A 16,099-nucleotide genomic window follows, 5' to 3' on the forward strand; every position below is an offset into this window, starting at 1 on the left:
AAAATCTAGACTTTTTTTGGTTACCACAAGAGTGCAGCACTCAATTTTGATTGAGTTATCACGAACGATCTTGTAAGTTTGAACTCCAAATTGAAACAAACCGTCCGAATGCACATGCATCTTTATTTTACAAGAGAGCCAGGGCTAACTTTGTCGGGTCACTGTACGTTACTAATGCCGATGATGGAAAGTTTATTGGACTACCAGAAGCCTGAAAAACTAAATAGATAGCTTCCACATTTCCCTTTCAATTATGACACCAGATTACGGTGGGACTCAGTAGACTTGTCCAACCTGCGGCAATTTTTAAAAATACAAAAACTTAAACAACAAATATCTCGTTGAAATTTCTCTCTTAATCTTGGCACTAGATCATGAACCGTTTCAACGACTTCAGTAGTAAAAAATACAAAACGAAGGCAAGAATAGAATGCTCCAGGTGAGGGTCGAACTCACAACCTCGGCATCACTCGACAGTTACTGCTTTATAAGTACCGCGCGCTGACCGATTGCGCCACTGGAGCCGACTGGGCACACCCCCTACGACATACATTCTATAAGAAAAAAAAAATGAAATGGGATAGTTCTTCAGAAAATTAATGATTGCTTACAACAGGTTTCTAAGATTTTATTATAATGTTTGACAATATATATTTTACCATATCACGATCTTTATTAAAAATGAAAATGAGAAATTTAGACACTGGACGCCGGGTCATTTTAGACTCAAACATCCTGTTTTTTTTTGGATCTGGAAATGCGCACGTACATTTGCTGCAATGAACAGACATTGACGATATAAAAAATTCTTCTGAATTCAGGGGCTGCAGGGTCATCTGTGACATCACCTTTTGTGATTCCTAGATCCTGTGTTAACAGCTGCGTACAGAGGTGTTGTCAGTCTTTGTAACCATACCTCTGATATTTAGTAGAACGGCAGGATGTTTGAGTCCAAAATGTTCCCAATGGCCAGGGTAAAAATTGAAAGATTACTCTCATTTTGTTTTGTAAGAAAGAACATGATATGAAAAAAAGAACATTGTCCAAAATGTTTCAAAAACCGTTTACATTTTTTCAATTATAATTTTTTTCTTTTGATCTTTGCAAATATTGTGTGGTTGAAAGCATAACCATATCTTAGAAAATATACTCTTTGTTATTTGGGTCATAAATGAAGATAAGATGAAAACAATTAAGATGCAATATTTTTCCGCCACACAATTGCGTGTTAACGCTTCTCTCAGTACATGGAAAGGATCGTTGTAAAGGGTAGAGGTTTGCAAGAACTAATTTACGAAGAAACAAGACAAGGAGAACGGTTTACACATGCACCATCAAACTTCCATGAGAAGCTGTCGGAAAGGGAAATCAACAAGCACCCCAGATGGGACTTGAACCCACAATCCCTGGCTTAGGAGGCCAGTGCCTTATCCATTAGGCCACTGGGGCTTGATGGAGTAGCTTAAAAATCTAGACTTTTTTTGGTTACCACAAGAGTGCAGCACTCAATTTTGATTGAGTTATCACGAACGATCTTGTAAGTTTGAACTCCAAATTGAAACAAACCGTCCGAATGCACATGCATCTTTATTTTACAAGAGAGCCAGGGCTAACTTTGTCGGGTCACTGTACGTTACTAATGCCGATGATGGAAAGTTTATTGGACTACCAGAAGCCTGAAAAACTAAATAGATAGCTTCCACATTTCCCTTTCAATTATGACACCAGATTACGGTGGGACTCAGTAGACTTGTCCAACCTGCGGCAATTTTTAAAAATACAAAAACTTAAACAACAAATATCTCGTTGAAATTTCTCTCTTAATCTTGGCACTAGATCATGAACCGTTTCAACGACTTCAGTAGTAAAAAATACAAAACGAAGGCAAGAATAGAATGCTCCAGGTGAGGGTCGAACTCACAACCTCGGCATCACTCGACAGTTACTGCTTTATAAGTACCGCGCGCTGACCGATTGCGCCACTGGAGCCGACTGGGCACACCCCCTACGACATACATTCTATAAGAAAAAAAAAATGAAATGGGATAGTTCTTCAGAAAATTAATGATTGCTTACAACAGGTTTCTAAGATTTTATTATAATGTTTGACAAAATATATTTTACCATATCACGATCTTTATTAAAAATGAAAATGAGAAATTTAGACACTGGACGCCGGGTCATTTTAGACTCAAACATCCTGTTTTTTTTTGGATCTGGAAATGCGCACGTACATTTGCTGCAATGAACAGACATTGACGATATAAAAAATTCTTCTGAATTCAGGGGCTGCAGGGTCATCTGTGACATCACCTTTTGTGATTCCTAGATCCTGTGTTAACAGCTGCGTACAGAGGTGTTGTCAGTCTTTGTAACCATACCTCTGATATTTAGTAGAACGGCAGGATGTTTGAGTCCAAAATGTTCCCAATGGCCAGGGTAAAAATTGAAAGATTACTCTCATTTTGTTTTGTAAGAAAGAACATGATATGAAAAAAAGAACATTGTCCAAAATGTTTCAAAAACCGTTTACATTTTTTCAATTATAATTTTTTTCTTTTGATCTTTGCAAATATTGTGTGGTTGAAAGCATAACCATATCTTAGAAAATATACTCTTTGTTATTTGGGTCATAAATGAAGATAAGATGAAAACAATTAAGATGCAATATTTTTCGGCCACACAATTGCGTGTTAACGCTTCTCTCAGTACATGGAAAGGATCGTTGTAAAGGGTAGAGGTTTGCAAGAACTAATTTACGAAGAAACAAGACAAGGAGAACGGTTTACACATGCACCATCAAACTTCCATGAGAAGCTGTCGGAAAGGGAAATCAACAAGCACCCCAGATGGGACTTGAACCCACAATCCCTGGCTTAGGAGGCCAGTGCCTTATCCATTAGGCCACTGGGGCTTGATGGAGTAGCTTAAAAATCTAGACTTTTTTTGGTTACCACAAGAGTGCAGCACTCAATTTTGATTGAGTTATCACGAACGATCTTGTAAGTTTGAACTCCAAATTGAAACAAACCGTCCGAATGCACATGCATCTTTATTTTACAAGAGAGCCAGGGCTAACTTTGTCGGGTCACTGTACGTTACTAATGCCGATGATGGAAAGTTTATTGGACTACCAGAAGCCTGAAAAACTAAATAGATAGCTTCCACATTTCCCTTTCAATTATGACACCAGATTACGGTGGGACTCAGTAGACTTGTCCAACCTGCGGCAATTTTTAAAAATACAAAAACTTAAACAACAAATATCTCGTTGAAATTTCTCTCTTAATCTTGGCACTAGATCATGAACCGTTTCAACGACTTCAGTAGTAAAAAATACAAAACGAAGGCAAGAATAGAATGCTCCAGGTGAGGGTCGAACTCACAACCTCGGCATCACTCGACAGTTACTGCTTTATAAGTACCGCGCGCTGACCGATTGCGCCACTGGAGCCGACTGGGCACACCCCCTACGACATACATTCTATAAGAAAAAAAAAATGAAATGGGATAGTTCTTCAGAAAATTAATGATTGCTTACAACAGGTTTCTAAGATTTTATTATAATGTTTGACAATATATATTTTACCATATCACGATCTTTATTAAAAATGAAAATGAGAAATTTAGACACTGGACGCCGGGTCATTTTAGACTCAAACATCCTGTTTTTTTTTGGATCTGGAAATGCGCACGTACATTTGCTGCAATGAACAGACATTGACGATATAAAAAATTCTTCTGAATTCAGGGGCTGCAGGGTCATCTGTGACATCACCTTTTGTGATTCCTAGATCCTGTGTTAACAGCTGCGTACAGAGGTGTTGTCAGTCTTTGTAACCATACCTCTGATATTTAGTAGAACGGCAGGATGTTTGAGTCCAAAATGTTCCCAATGGCCAGGGTAAAAATTGAAAGATTACTCTCATTTTGTTTTGTAAGAAAGAACATGATATGAAAAAAAGAACATTGTCCAAAATGTTTCAAAAACCGTTTACATTTTTTCAATTATAATTTTTTTCTTTTGATCTTTGCAAATATTGTGTGGTTGAAAGCATAACCATATCTTAGAAAATATACTCTTTGTTATTTGGGTCATAAATGAAGATAAGATGAAAACAATTAAGATGCAATATTTTTCCGCCACACAATTGCGTGTTAACGCTTCTCTCAGTACATGGAAAGGATCGTTGTAAAGGGTAGAGGTTTGCAAGAACTAATTTACGAAGAAACAAGACAAGGAGAACGGTTTACACATGCACCATCAAACTTCCATGAGAAGCTGTCGGAAAGGGAAATCAACAAGCACCCCAGATGGGACTTGAACCCACAATCCCTGGCTTAGGAGGCCAGTGCCTTATCCATTAGGCCACTGGGGCTTGATGGAGTAGCTTAAAAATCTAGACTTTTTTTGGTTACCACAAGAGTGCAGCACTCAATTTTGATTGAGTTATCACGAACGATCTTGTAAGTTTGAACTCCAAATTGAAACAAACCGTCCGAATGCACATGCATCTTTATTTTACAAGAGAGCCAGGGCTAACTTTGTCGGGTCACTGTACGTTACTAATGCCGATGATGGAAAGTTTATTGGACTACCAGAAGCCTGAAAAACTAAATAGATAGCTTCCACATTTCCCTTTCAATTATGACACCAGATTACGGTGGGACTCAGTAGACTTGTCCAACCTGCGGCAATTTTTAAAAATACAAAAACTTAAACAACAAATATCTCGTTGAAATTTCTCTCTTAATCTTGGCACTAGATCATGAACCGTTTCAACGACTTCAGTAGTAAAAAATACAAAACGAAGGCAAGAATAGAATGCTCCAGGTGAGGGTCGAACTCACAACCTCGGCATCACTCGACAGTTACTGCTTTATAAGTACCGCGCGCTGACCGATTGCGCCACTGGAGCCGACTGGGCACACCCCCTACGACATACATTCTATAAGAAAAAAAAAATGAAATGGGATAGTTCTTCAGAAAATTAATGATTGCTTACAACAGGTTTCTAAGATTTTATTATAATGTTTGACAAAATATATTTTACCATATCACGATCTTTATTAAAAATGAAAATGAGAAATTTAGACACTGGACGCCGGGTCATTTTAGACTCAAACATCCTGTTTTTTTTTGGATCTGGAAATGCGCACGTACATTTGCTGCAATGAACAGACATTGACGATATAAAAAATTCTTCTGAATTCAGGGGCTGCAGGGTCATCTGTGACATCACCTTTTGTGATTCCTAGATCCTGTGTTAACAGCTGCGTACAGAGGTGTTGTCAGTCTTTGTAAGCATACCTCTGATATTTAGTAGAACGGCAGGATGTTTGAGTCCAAAATGTTCCCAATGGCCAGGGTAAAAATTGAAAGATTACTCTCATTTTGTTTTGTAAGAAAGAACATGATATGAAAAAAAGAACATTGTCCAAAATGTTTCAAAAACCGTTTACATTTTTTCAATTATAATTTTTTTCTTTTGATCTTTGCAAATATTGTGTGGTTGAAAGCATAACCATATCTTAGAAAATATACTCTTTGTTATTTGGGTCATAAATGAAGATAAGATGAAAACAATTAAGATGCAATATTTTTCCGCCACACAATTCTCTCAGTACATGGAAAGGATCGTTGTAAAGGGTAGAGGTTTGCAAGAACTAATTTACAAAGAAACAAGACAAGGAGAACGGTTTACACATGCACCATCAAACTTCCATGAGAAGCTGTCGGAAAGGGAAATCAACAAGCACCCCAGATGGGACTTGAACCCACAATCCCTGGCTTAGGAGGCCAGTGCCTTATCCATTAGGCCACTGGGGATTGATGGAGTAGCTTAAAAATCTAGACTTTTTTTGGTTACCACAAGAGTGCAGCACTCAATTTTGATTGAGTTATCACGAACGATCTTGTAAGTTTGAACTCCAAATTGAAACAAACCGTCCGAATGCACATGCATCTTTATTTTACAAGAGAGCCAGGGCTAACTTTGTCGGGTCACTGTACGTTACTAATGCCGATGATGGAAAGTTTATTGGACTACCAGAAGCCTGAAAAACTAAATAGATAGCTTCCACATTTCCCTTTCAATTATGACACCAGATTACGGTGGGACTCAGTAGACTTGTCCAACCTGCGGCAATTTTTAAAAATACAAAAACTTAAACAACAAATATCTCGTTGAAATTTCTCTCTTAATCTTGGCACTAGATCATGAACCGTTTCAACGACTTCAGTAGTAAAAAATACAAAACGAAGGCAAGAATAGAATGCTCCAGGTGAGGGTCGAACTCACAACCTCGGCATCACTCGACAGTTACTGCTTTATAAGTACCGCGCGCTGACCGATTGCGCCACTGGAGCCGACTGGGCACACCCCCTACGACATACATTCTATAAGAAAAAAAAAATGAAATGGGATAGTTCTTCAGAAAATTAATGATTGCTTACAACAGGTTTCTAAGATTTATAGATAAATAAAAACACCGCGCTAACTAGAAAAGGAGGATCAATAAATAAATAATTAATAAGGCTATACCATCAGCAGGAAACAGTACTGCATAAAATGGGGATATTATCCCAGTAGTCAATAATGGGCAATAATATCTATATAAGGCAGTAAAAAAGAGCAAATGCTCACAAAACCAGCAGAGTAATCAATAATAATAATAAAGCATGTTGCAAAAAATGTATAATAGATCAATAAAAAGACCGCACACTTACTTAGTGGAAGGTGACTGCTGAGAGGCTGCTGGCGCTGTCTAAATGGAAGATAACTGCTGAGAGGCTGATAGCGCCCCCTCTCTCTCACCGCTCTGTATAGCGGCTTTCCTCTGGCCCACGTGTGCCGCCTAGCAGCGTTCCAGACGCACGGAGGCTGTGCACTCACCGGGGAGGACGCTCCCCATATCTACAGGTGTTGTGCCGCCTCTTGTCGTGATCTTGGATCCTGCAGCTTCAGCTACCCGGACCGCTGAAGATCCCGTCTCATTACCTTCTGGGACAGCGCCCATTTTTGTTAGGACAGCGCTATCAGCCTCTCAGCAGTTATCTTCCATTTAGACAGCGCCAGCAGCCTCTCAGCAGTCACCTTCCACTAAGTAAGTGTGCGGTCTTTTTATTGATCTATTATACATTTTTTGCAACATGCTTTATTATTATTATTGATTACTCTGCTGGTTTTGTGAGCATTTGCTCTTTTTTACTGCCTTATATAGATATTATTGCCCATTATTGACTACTGGGATAATATCCCCATTTTATGCAGTACTGTTTCCTGCTGATGGTATAGCCTTATTAATTATTTATTTATTGATCCTCCTTTTCTAGTTAGCGCGGTGTTTTTATTTATCTATATCTTTTTACTGCGGTTCTTGACAGATTTAGCACAGTAACTGTCTAAAACACCTGCAGCTTTCTAGTAGATATCCCCTCTGGGAGCGCCGGTGTGTTTTTTTCTTTTTTAAGTTTCTAAGATTTTATTATAATGTTTGACAATATATATTTTACCATATCACGATCTTTATTAAAAATGAAAATGAGAAATTTAGACACTGGACGCCGGGTCATTTTAGACTCAAACATCCTGTTTTTTTTTGGATCTGGAAATGCGCACGTACATTTGCTGCAATGAACAGACATTGACGATATAAAAAATTCTTCTGAATTCAGGGGCTGCAGGGTCATCTGTGACATCACCTTTTGTGATTCCTAGATCCTGTGTTAACAGCTGCGTACAGAGGTGTTGTCAGTCTTTGTAAGCATACCTCTGATATTTAGTAGAACGGCAGGATGTTTGAGTCCAAAATGTTCCCAATGGCCAGGGTAAAAATTGAAAGATTACTCTCATTTTGTTTTGTAAGAAAAAACATGATATGAAAAAAAGAACATTGTCCAAAATGTTTCAAAAACCGTTTACATTTTTTCAATTATAATTTTTTTCTTTTGATCTTTGCAAATATTGTGTGGTTGAAAGCATCTTGATATCTTAGAAAATATACTCTTTGTTATTTGGGTCATAAATGAAGATAAGATGAAAACAATTAAGATGCAATATTTTTCGGCCACACAATTGCGTGTTAACGCTTCTCTCAGTACATGGAAAGGATCGTTGTAAAGGGTAGAGGTTTGCAAGAACTAATTTACGAAGAAACAAGACAAGGAGAACGGTTTACACATGCACCATCAAACTTCCATGAGAAGCTGTCGGAAAGGGAAATCAACAAGCACCCCAGATGGGACTTGAACCCACAATCCCTGGCTTAGGAGGCCAGTGCCTTATCCATTAGGCCACTGGGGCTTGATGGAGTAGCTTAAAAATCTAGACTTTTTTTGGTTACCACAAGAGTGCAGCACTCAATTTTGATTGAGTTATCGCGAACGATCTTGTAAGTTTGAACTCCAAATTGAAACAAACCGTCCGAATGCACATGCATCTTTATTTTACAAGAGAGCCAGGGCTAACTTTGTCGGGTCACTGTACGTTACTAATGCCGATGATGGAAAGTTTATTGGACTACCAGAAGCCTGAAAAACTAAATAGATAGCTTCCACATTTCCCTTTCAATTATGACACCAGATTACGGTGGGACTCAGTAGACTTGTCCAACCTGCGGCAATTTTTAAAAATACAAAAACTTAAACAACAAATATCTCGTTGAAATTTCTCTCTTAATCTTGGCACTAGATCATGAACCGTTTCAACGACTTCAGTAGTAAAAAATACAAAACGAAGGCAAGAATAGAATGCTCCAGGTGAGGGTCGAACTCACAACCTCGGCATCACTCGACAGTTACTGCTTTATAAGTACCGCGCGCTGACCGATTGCGCCACTGGAGCCGACTGGGCACACCCCCTACGACATACATTCTATAAGAAAAAAAAAATGAAATGGGATAGTTCTTCAGAAAATTAATGATTGCTTACAACAGGTTTCTAAGATTTTATTATAATGTTTGACAAAATATATTTTACCATATCACGATCTTTATTAAAAATGAAAATGAGAAATTTAGACACTGGACGCCGGGTCATTTTAGACTCAAACATCCTGTTTTTTTTTGGATCTGGAAATGCGCACGTACATTTGCTGCAATGAACAGACATTGACGATATAAAAAATTCTTCTGAATTCAGGGGCTGCAGGGTCATCTGTGACATCACCTTTTGTGATTCCTAGATCCTGTGTTAACAGCTGCGTACAGAGGTGTTGTCAGTCTTTGTAACCATACCTCTGATATTTAGTAGAACGGCAGGATGTTTGAGTCCAAAATGTTCCCAATGGCCAGGGTAAAAATTGAAAGATTACTCTCATTTTGTTTTGTAAGAAAGAACATGATATGAAAAAAAGAACATTGTCCAAAATGTTTCAAAAACCGTTTACATTTTTTCAATTATAATTTTTTTCTTTTGATCTTTGCAAATATTGTGTGGTTGAAAGCATAACCATATCTTAGAAAATATACTCTTTGTTATTTGGGTCATAAATGAAGATAAGATGAAAACAATTAAGATGCAATATTTTTCGGCCACACAATTGCGTGTTAACGCTTCTCTCAGTACATGGAAAGGATCGTTGTAAAGGGTAGAGGTTTGCAAGAACTAATTTACGAAGAAACAAGACAAGGAGAACGGTTTACACATGCACCATCAAACTTCCATGAGAAGCTGTCGGAAAGGGAAATCAACAAGCACCCCAGATGGGACTTGAACCCACAATCCCTGGCTTAGGAGGCCAGTGCCTTATCCATTAGGCCATTGGGGCTTGATGGAGTAGCTTAAAAATCTAGACTTTTTTTGGTTACCACAAGAGTGCAGCACTCAATTTTGATTGAGTTATCACGAACGATCTTGTAAGTTTGAACTCCAAATTGAAACAAACCGTCCGAATGCACATGCATCTTTATTTTACAAGAGAGCCAGGGCTAACTTTGTCGGGTCACTGTACGTTACTAATGCCGATGATGGAAAGTTTATTGGACTACCAGAAGCCTGAAAAACTAAATAGATAGCTTCCACATTTCCCTTTCAATTATGACACCAGATTACGGTGGGACTCAGTAGACTTGTCCAACCTGCGGCAATTTTTAAAAATACAAAAACTTAAACAACAAATATCTCGTTGAAATTTCTCTCTTAATCTTGGCACTAGATCATGAACCGTTTCAACGACTTCAGTAGTAAAAAATACAAAACGAAGGCAAGAATAGAATGCTCCAGGTGAGGGTCGAACTCACAACCTCGGCATCACTCGACAGTTACTGCTTTATAAGTACCGCGCGCTGACCGATTGCGCCACTGGAGCCGACTGGGCACACCCCCTACGACATACATTCTATAAGAAAAAAAAAATGAAATGGGATAGTTCTTCAGAAAATTAATGATTGCTTACAACAGGTTTCTAAGATTTTATTATAATGTTTGACAATATATATTTTACCATATCACGATCTTTATTAAAAATGAAAATGAGAAATTTAGACACTGGACGCCGGGTCATTTTAGACTCAAACATCCTGTTTTTTTTTGGATCTGGAAATGCGCACGTACATTTGCTGCAATGAACAGACATTGACGATATAAAAAATTCTTCTGAATTCAGGGGCTGCAGGGTCATCTGTGACATCACCTTTTGTGATTCCTAGATCCTGTGTTAACAGCTGCGTACAGAGGTGTTGTCAGTCTTTGTAACCATACCTCTGATATTTAGTAGAACGGCAGGATGTTTGAGTCCAAAATGTTCCCAATGGCCAGGGTAAAAATTGAAAGATTACTCTCATTTTGTTTTGTAAGAAAGAACATGATATGAAAAAAAGAACATTGTCCAAAATGTTTCAAAAACCGTTTACATTTTTTCAATTATAATTTTTTTCTTTTGATCTTTGCAAATATTGTGTGGTTGAAAGCATAACCATATCTTAGAAAATATACTCTTTGTTATTTGGGTCATAAATGAAGATAAGATGAAAACAATTAAGATGCAATATTTTTCGGCCACACAATTGCGTGTTAACGCTTCTCTCAGTACATGGAAAGGATCGTTGTAAAGGGTAGAGGTTTGCAAGAACTAATTTACGAAGAAACAAGACAAGGAGAACGGTTTACACATGCACCATCAAACTTCCATGAGAAGCTGTCGGAAAGGGAAATCAACAAGCACCCCAGATGGGACTTGAACCCACAATCCCTGGCTTAGGAGGCCAGTGCCTTATCCATTAGGCCACTGGGGCTTGATGGAGTAGCTTAAAAATCTAGACTTTTTTTGGTTACCACAAGAGTGCAGCACTCAATTTTGATTGAGTTATCACGAACGATCTTGTAAGTTTGAACTCCAAATTGAAACAAACCGTCCAAATGCACATGCATCTTTATTTTACAAGAGAGCCAGGGCTAACTTTGTCGGGTCACTGTACGTTACTAATGCCGATGATGGAAAGTTTATTGGACTACCAGAAGCCTGAAAAACTAAATAGATAGCTTCCACATTTCCCTTTCAATTATGACACCAGATTACGGTGGGACTCAGTAGACTTGTCCAACCTGCGGCAATTTTTAAAAATACAAAAACTTAAACAACAAATATCTCGTTGAAATTTCTCTCTTAATCTTGGCACTAGATCATGAACCGTTTCAACGACTTCAGTAGTAAAAAATACAAAACGAAGGCAAGAATAGAATGCTCCAGGTGAGGGTCGAACTCACAACCTCGGCATCACTCGACAGTTACTGCTTTATAAGTACCGCGCGCTGACCGATTGCGCCACTGGAGCCGACTGGGCACACCCCCTACGACATACATTCTATAAGAAAAAAAAAATGAAATGGGATAGTTCTTCAGAAAATTAATGATTGCTTACAACAGGTTTCTAAGATTTTATTATAATGTTTGACAAAATATATTTTACCATATCACGATCTTTATTAAAAATGAAAATGAGAAATTTAGACACTGGACGCCGGGTCATTTTAGACTCAAACATCCTGTTTTTTTTTGGATCTGGAAATGCGCACGTACATTTGCTGCAATGAACAGACATTGACGATATAAAAAATTCTTCTGAATTCAGGGGCTGCAGGGTCATCTGTGACATCACCTTTTGTGATTCCTAGATCCTGTGTTAACAGCTGCGTACAGAGGTGTTGTCAGTCTTTGTAAGCATACCTCTGATATTTAGTAGAACGGCAGGATGTTTGAGTCCAAAATGTTCCCAATGGCCAGGGTAAAAATTGAAAGATTACTCTCATTTTGTTTTGTAAGAAAGAACATGATATGAAAAAAAGAACATTGTCCAAAATGTTTCAAAAACCGTTTACATTTTTTCAATTATAATTTTTTTCTTTTGATCTTTGCAAATATTGTGTGGTTGAAAGCATAACCATATCTTAGAAAATATACTCTTTGTTATTTGGGTCATAAATGAAGATAAGATGAAAACAATTAAGATGCAATATTTTTCCGCCACACAATTCTCTCAGTACATGGAAAGGATCGTTGTAAAGGGTAGAGGTTTGCAAGAACTAATTTACGAAGAAACAAGACAAGGAGAACGGTTTACACATGCACCATCAAACTTCCATGAGAAGCTGTCGGAAAGGGAAATCAACAAGCACCCCAGATGGGACTTGAACCCACAATCCCTGGCTTAGGAGGCCAGTGCCTTATCCATTAGGCCACTGGGGATTGATGGAGTAGCTTAAAAATCTAGACTTTTTTTGGTTACCACAAGAGTGCAGCACTCAATTTTGATTGAGTTATCACGAACGATCTTGTAAGTTTGAACTCCAAATTGAAACAAACCGTCCGAATGCACATGCATCTTTATTTTACAAGAGAGCCAGGGCTAACTTTGTCGGGTCACTGTACGTTACTAATGCCGATGATGGAAAGTTTATTGGACTACCAGAAGCCTGAAAAACTAAATAGATAGCTTCCACATTTCCCTTTCAATTATGACACCAGATTACGGTGGGACTCAGTAGACTTGTCCAACCTGCGGCAATTTTTAAAAATACAAAAACTTAAACAACAAATATCTCGTTGAAATTTCTCTCTTAATCTTGGCACTAGATCATGAACCGTTTCAACGACTTCAGTAGTAAAAAATACAAAACGAAGGCAAGAATAGAATGCTCCAGGTGAGGGTCGAACTCACAACCTCGGCATCACTCGACAGTTACTGCTTTATAAGTACCGCGCGCTGACCGATTGCGCCACTGGAGCCGACTGGGCACACCCCCTACGACATACATTCTATAAGAAAAAAAAAATGAAATGGGATAGTTCTTCAGAAAATTAATGATTGCTTACAACAGGTTTCTAAGATTTATAGATAAATAAAAACACCGCGCTAACTAGAAAAGGAGGATCAATAAATAAATAATTAATAAGGCTATACCATCAGCAGGAAACAGTACTGCATAAAATGGGGATATTATCCCAGTAGTCAATAATGGGCAATAATATCTATATAAGGCAGTAAAAAAGAGCAAATGCTCACAAAACCAGCAGAGTAATCAATAATAATAATAAAGCATGTTGCAAAAAATGTATAATAGATCAATAAAAAGACCGCACACTTACTTAGTGGAAGGTGACTGCTGAGAGGCTGCTGGCGCTGTCTAAATGGAAGATAACTGCTGAGAGGCTGATAGCGCCCCCTCTCTCTCACCGCTCTGTATAGCGGCTTTCCTCTGGCCCACGTGTGCCGCCTAGCAGCGTTCCAGACGCACGGAGGCTGTGCACTCACCGGGGAGGACGCTCCCCATATCTACAGGTGTTGTGCCGCCTCTTGTCGTGATCTTGGATCCTGCAGCTTCAGCTACCCGGACCGCTGAAGATCCCGTCTCATTACCTTCTGGGACAGCGCCCATTTTTGTTAGGACAGCGCTATCAGCCTCTCAGCAGTTATCTTCCATTTAGACAGCGCCAGCAGCCTCTCAGCAGTCACCTTCCACTAAGTAAGTGTGCGGTCTTTTTATTGATCTATTATACATTTTTTGCAACATGCTTTATTATTATTATTGATTACTCTGCTGGTTTTGTGAGCATTTGCTCTTTTTTACTGCCTTATATAGATATTATTGCCCATTATTGACTACTGGGATAATATCCCCATTTTATGCAGTACTGTTTCCTGCTGATGGTATAGCCTTATTAATTATTTATTTATTGATCCTCCTTTTCTAGTTAGCGCGGTGTTTTTATTTATCTATATCTTTTTACTGCGGTTCTTGACAGATTTAGCACAGTAACTGTCTAAAACACCTGCAGCTTTCTAGTAGATATCCCCTCTGGGAGCGCCGGTGTGTTTTTTTCTTTTTTAAGTTTCTAAGATTTTATTATAATGTTTGACAATATATATTTTACCATATCACGATCTTTATTAAAAATGAAAATGAGAAATTTAGACACTGGACGCCGGGTCATTTTAGACTCAAACATCCTGTTTTTTTTTGGATCTGGAAATGCGCACGTACATTTGCTGCAATGAACAGACATTGACGATATAAAAAATTCTTCTGAATTCAGGGGCTGCAGGGTCATCTGTGACATCACCTTTTGTGATTCCTAGATCCTGTGTTAACAGCTGCGTACAGAGGTGTTGTCAGTCTTTGTAAGCATACCTCTGATATTTAGTAGAACGGCAGGATGTTTGAGTCCAAAATGTTCCCAATGGCCAGGGTAAAAATTGAAAGATTACTCTCATTTTGTTTTGTAAGAAAAAACATGATATGAAAAAAAGAACATTGTCCAAAATGTTTCAAAAACCGTTTACATTTTTTCAATTATAATTTTTTTCTTTTGATCTTTGCAAATATTGTGTGGTTGAAAGCATAACCATATCTTAGAAAATATACTCTTTGTTATTTGGGTCATAAATGAAGATAAGATGAAAACAATTAAGATGCAATATTTTTCGGCCACACAATTGCGTGTTAACGCTTCTCTCAGTACATGGAAAGGATCGTTGTAAAGGGTAGAGGTTTGCAAGAACTAATTTACGAAGAAACAAGACAAGGAGAACGGTTTACACATGCACCATCAAACTTCCATGAGAAGCTGTCGTAAAGGGAAATCAACAAGCACCCCAGATGGGACTTGAACCCACAATCCCTGGCTTAGGAGGCCAGTGCCTTATCCATTAGGCCACTGGGGCTTGATGGAGTAGCTTAAAAATCTAGACTTTTTTTGGTTACCACAAGAGTGCAGCACTCAATTTTGATTGAGTTATCACGAACGATCTTGTAAGTTTGAACTCCAAATTGAAACAAACCGTCCGAATGCACATGCATCTTTATTTTACAAGAGAGCCAGGGCTAACTTTGTCGGGTCACTGTACGTTACTAATGCCGATGATGGAAAGTTTATTGGACTACCAGAAGCCTGAAAAACTAAATAGATAGCTTCCACATTTCCCTTTCAATTATGACACCAGATTACGGTGGGACTCAGTAGACTTGTCCAACCTGCGGCAATTTTTAAAAATACAAAAACTTAAACAACAAATATCTCGTTGAAATTTCTCTCTTAATCTTGGCACTAGATCATGAACCGTTTCAACGACTTCAGTAGTAAAAAATACAAAACGAAGGCAAGAATAGAATGCTCCAGGTGAGGGTCGAACTCACAACCTCGGCATCACTCGACAGTTACTGCTTTATAAGTACCGCGCGCTGACCGATTGCGCCACTGGAGCCGACTGGGCACACCCCCTACGACATACATTCTATAAGAAAAAAAAATGAAATGGGATAGTTCTTCAGAAAATTAATGATTGCTTACAACAGGTTTCTGAGATTTTATTATAATGTTTGACAATATATATTTTACCATATCACGATCTTTATTAAAAATGAAAATGAGAAATTTAGACACTGGACGCCGGGTCATTTTAGACTCAAACATCCTGTTTTTCTTTGGATCTGGAAATGCGCACGTACATTTGCTGCAATGAACAGACATTGACGATATAAAAAATTCTTCTGAATTCAGGGGCTGCAGGGTCATCTGTGACATCACCTTTTGTGATTCCTAGATCCTGTGTTAACAGCTGCGTACAGAGGTGTTGTCAGTCTTTGTAACCATACCTCTG

The 16,099-nt window shown here is 38.4% G+C and overlaps 16 non-coding genes across 16 annotated transcripts; all 16 read right to left on the reverse strand.

The window, feature by feature from the left end:
- Positions 1 to 431: 431 nt before the first annotated feature.
- TRNAI-UAU (transfer RNA isoleucine (anticodon UAU)) lies at positions 432 to 524 on the reverse strand. Its single transcript is given in 2 exon segments — positions 432 to 467; positions 487 to 524. It is a non-coding gene; the product is annotated as a tRNA-Ile (tRNA).
- Positions 525 to 1,376: 852 nt separating this feature from the next.
- TRNAR-CCU (transfer RNA arginine (anticodon CCU)) lies at positions 1,377 to 1,449 on the reverse strand. Its single transcript has one exon. It is a non-coding gene; the product is annotated as a tRNA-Arg (tRNA).
- A 447-nt stretch (positions 1,450 to 1,896) lies between these two features.
- On the reverse strand, positions 1,897 to 1,989 carry TRNAI-UAU (transfer RNA isoleucine (anticodon UAU)). Its single transcript is given in 2 exon segments — positions 1,897 to 1,932; positions 1,952 to 1,989. It is a non-coding gene; the product is annotated as a tRNA-Ile (tRNA).
- An 852-nt stretch (positions 1,990 to 2,841) lies between these two features.
- TRNAR-CCU (transfer RNA arginine (anticodon CCU)) lies at positions 2,842 to 2,914 on the reverse strand. Its single transcript has one exon. It is a non-coding gene; the product is annotated as a tRNA-Arg (tRNA).
- Positions 2,915 to 3,361: 447 nt separating this feature from the next.
- TRNAI-UAU (transfer RNA isoleucine (anticodon UAU)) lies at positions 3,362 to 3,454 on the reverse strand. Its single transcript is given in 2 exon segments — positions 3,362 to 3,397; positions 3,417 to 3,454. It is a non-coding gene; the product is annotated as a tRNA-Ile (tRNA).
- An 852-nt stretch (positions 3,455 to 4,306) lies between these two features.
- On the reverse strand, positions 4,307 to 4,379 carry TRNAR-CCU (transfer RNA arginine (anticodon CCU)). The gene has a single exon. It is a non-coding gene; the product is annotated as a tRNA-Arg (tRNA).
- A 447-nt stretch (positions 4,380 to 4,826) lies between these two features.
- On the reverse strand, positions 4,827 to 4,919 carry TRNAI-UAU (transfer RNA isoleucine (anticodon UAU)). Its single transcript is given in 2 exon segments — positions 4,827 to 4,862; positions 4,882 to 4,919. It is a non-coding gene; the product is annotated as a tRNA-Ile (tRNA).
- A 1,358-nt stretch (positions 4,920 to 6,277) lies between these two features.
- On the reverse strand, positions 6,278 to 6,370 carry TRNAI-UAU (transfer RNA isoleucine (anticodon UAU)). The gene is given in 2 exon segments: positions 6,278 to 6,313; positions 6,333 to 6,370. It is a non-coding gene; the product is annotated as a tRNA-Ile (tRNA).
- A 1,863-nt stretch (positions 6,371 to 8,233) lies between these two features.
- On the reverse strand, positions 8,234 to 8,306 carry TRNAR-CCU (transfer RNA arginine (anticodon CCU)). The gene has a single exon. It is a non-coding gene; the product is annotated as a tRNA-Arg (tRNA).
- Positions 8,307 to 8,753: 447 nt separating this feature from the next.
- On the reverse strand, positions 8,754 to 8,846 carry TRNAI-UAU (transfer RNA isoleucine (anticodon UAU)). The gene is given in 2 exon segments: positions 8,754 to 8,789; positions 8,809 to 8,846. It is a non-coding gene; the product is annotated as a tRNA-Ile (tRNA).
- A 1,372-nt stretch (positions 8,847 to 10,218) lies between these two features.
- Positions 10,219 to 10,311, reverse strand: TRNAI-UAU (transfer RNA isoleucine (anticodon UAU)). Its single transcript is given in 2 exon segments — positions 10,219 to 10,254; positions 10,274 to 10,311. It is a non-coding gene; the product is annotated as a tRNA-Ile (tRNA).
- An 852-nt stretch (positions 10,312 to 11,163) lies between these two features.
- TRNAR-CCU (transfer RNA arginine (anticodon CCU)) lies at positions 11,164 to 11,236 on the reverse strand. The gene has a single exon. It is a non-coding gene; the product is annotated as a tRNA-Arg (tRNA).
- Positions 11,237 to 11,683: 447 nt separating this feature from the next.
- On the reverse strand, positions 11,684 to 11,776 carry TRNAI-UAU (transfer RNA isoleucine (anticodon UAU)). Its single transcript is given in 2 exon segments — positions 11,684 to 11,719; positions 11,739 to 11,776. It is a non-coding gene; the product is annotated as a tRNA-Ile (tRNA).
- Positions 11,777 to 13,134: 1,358 nt separating this feature from the next.
- TRNAI-UAU (transfer RNA isoleucine (anticodon UAU)) lies at positions 13,135 to 13,227 on the reverse strand. The gene is given in 2 exon segments: positions 13,135 to 13,170; positions 13,190 to 13,227. It is a non-coding gene; the product is annotated as a tRNA-Ile (tRNA).
- Positions 13,228 to 15,090: 1,863 nt separating this feature from the next.
- Positions 15,091 to 15,163, reverse strand: TRNAR-CCU (transfer RNA arginine (anticodon CCU)). The gene has a single exon. It is a non-coding gene; the product is annotated as a tRNA-Arg (tRNA).
- A 447-nt stretch (positions 15,164 to 15,610) lies between these two features.
- On the reverse strand, positions 15,611 to 15,703 carry TRNAI-UAU (transfer RNA isoleucine (anticodon UAU)). Its single transcript is given in 2 exon segments — positions 15,611 to 15,646; positions 15,666 to 15,703. It is a non-coding gene; the product is annotated as a tRNA-Ile (tRNA).
- Between the last annotated feature and the right edge of the window lie 396 nt (positions 15,704 to 16,099).

This window comes from Ranitomeya imitator, chromosome 4 (genome assembly GCF_032444005.1).
Source record: "Ranitomeya imitator isolate aRanImi1 chromosome 4, aRanImi1.pri, whole genome shotgun sequence".
In the NCBI taxonomy this organism is placed as follows: domain Eukaryota; kingdom Metazoa; phylum Chordata; class Amphibia; order Anura; family Dendrobatidae; genus Ranitomeya; species Ranitomeya imitator.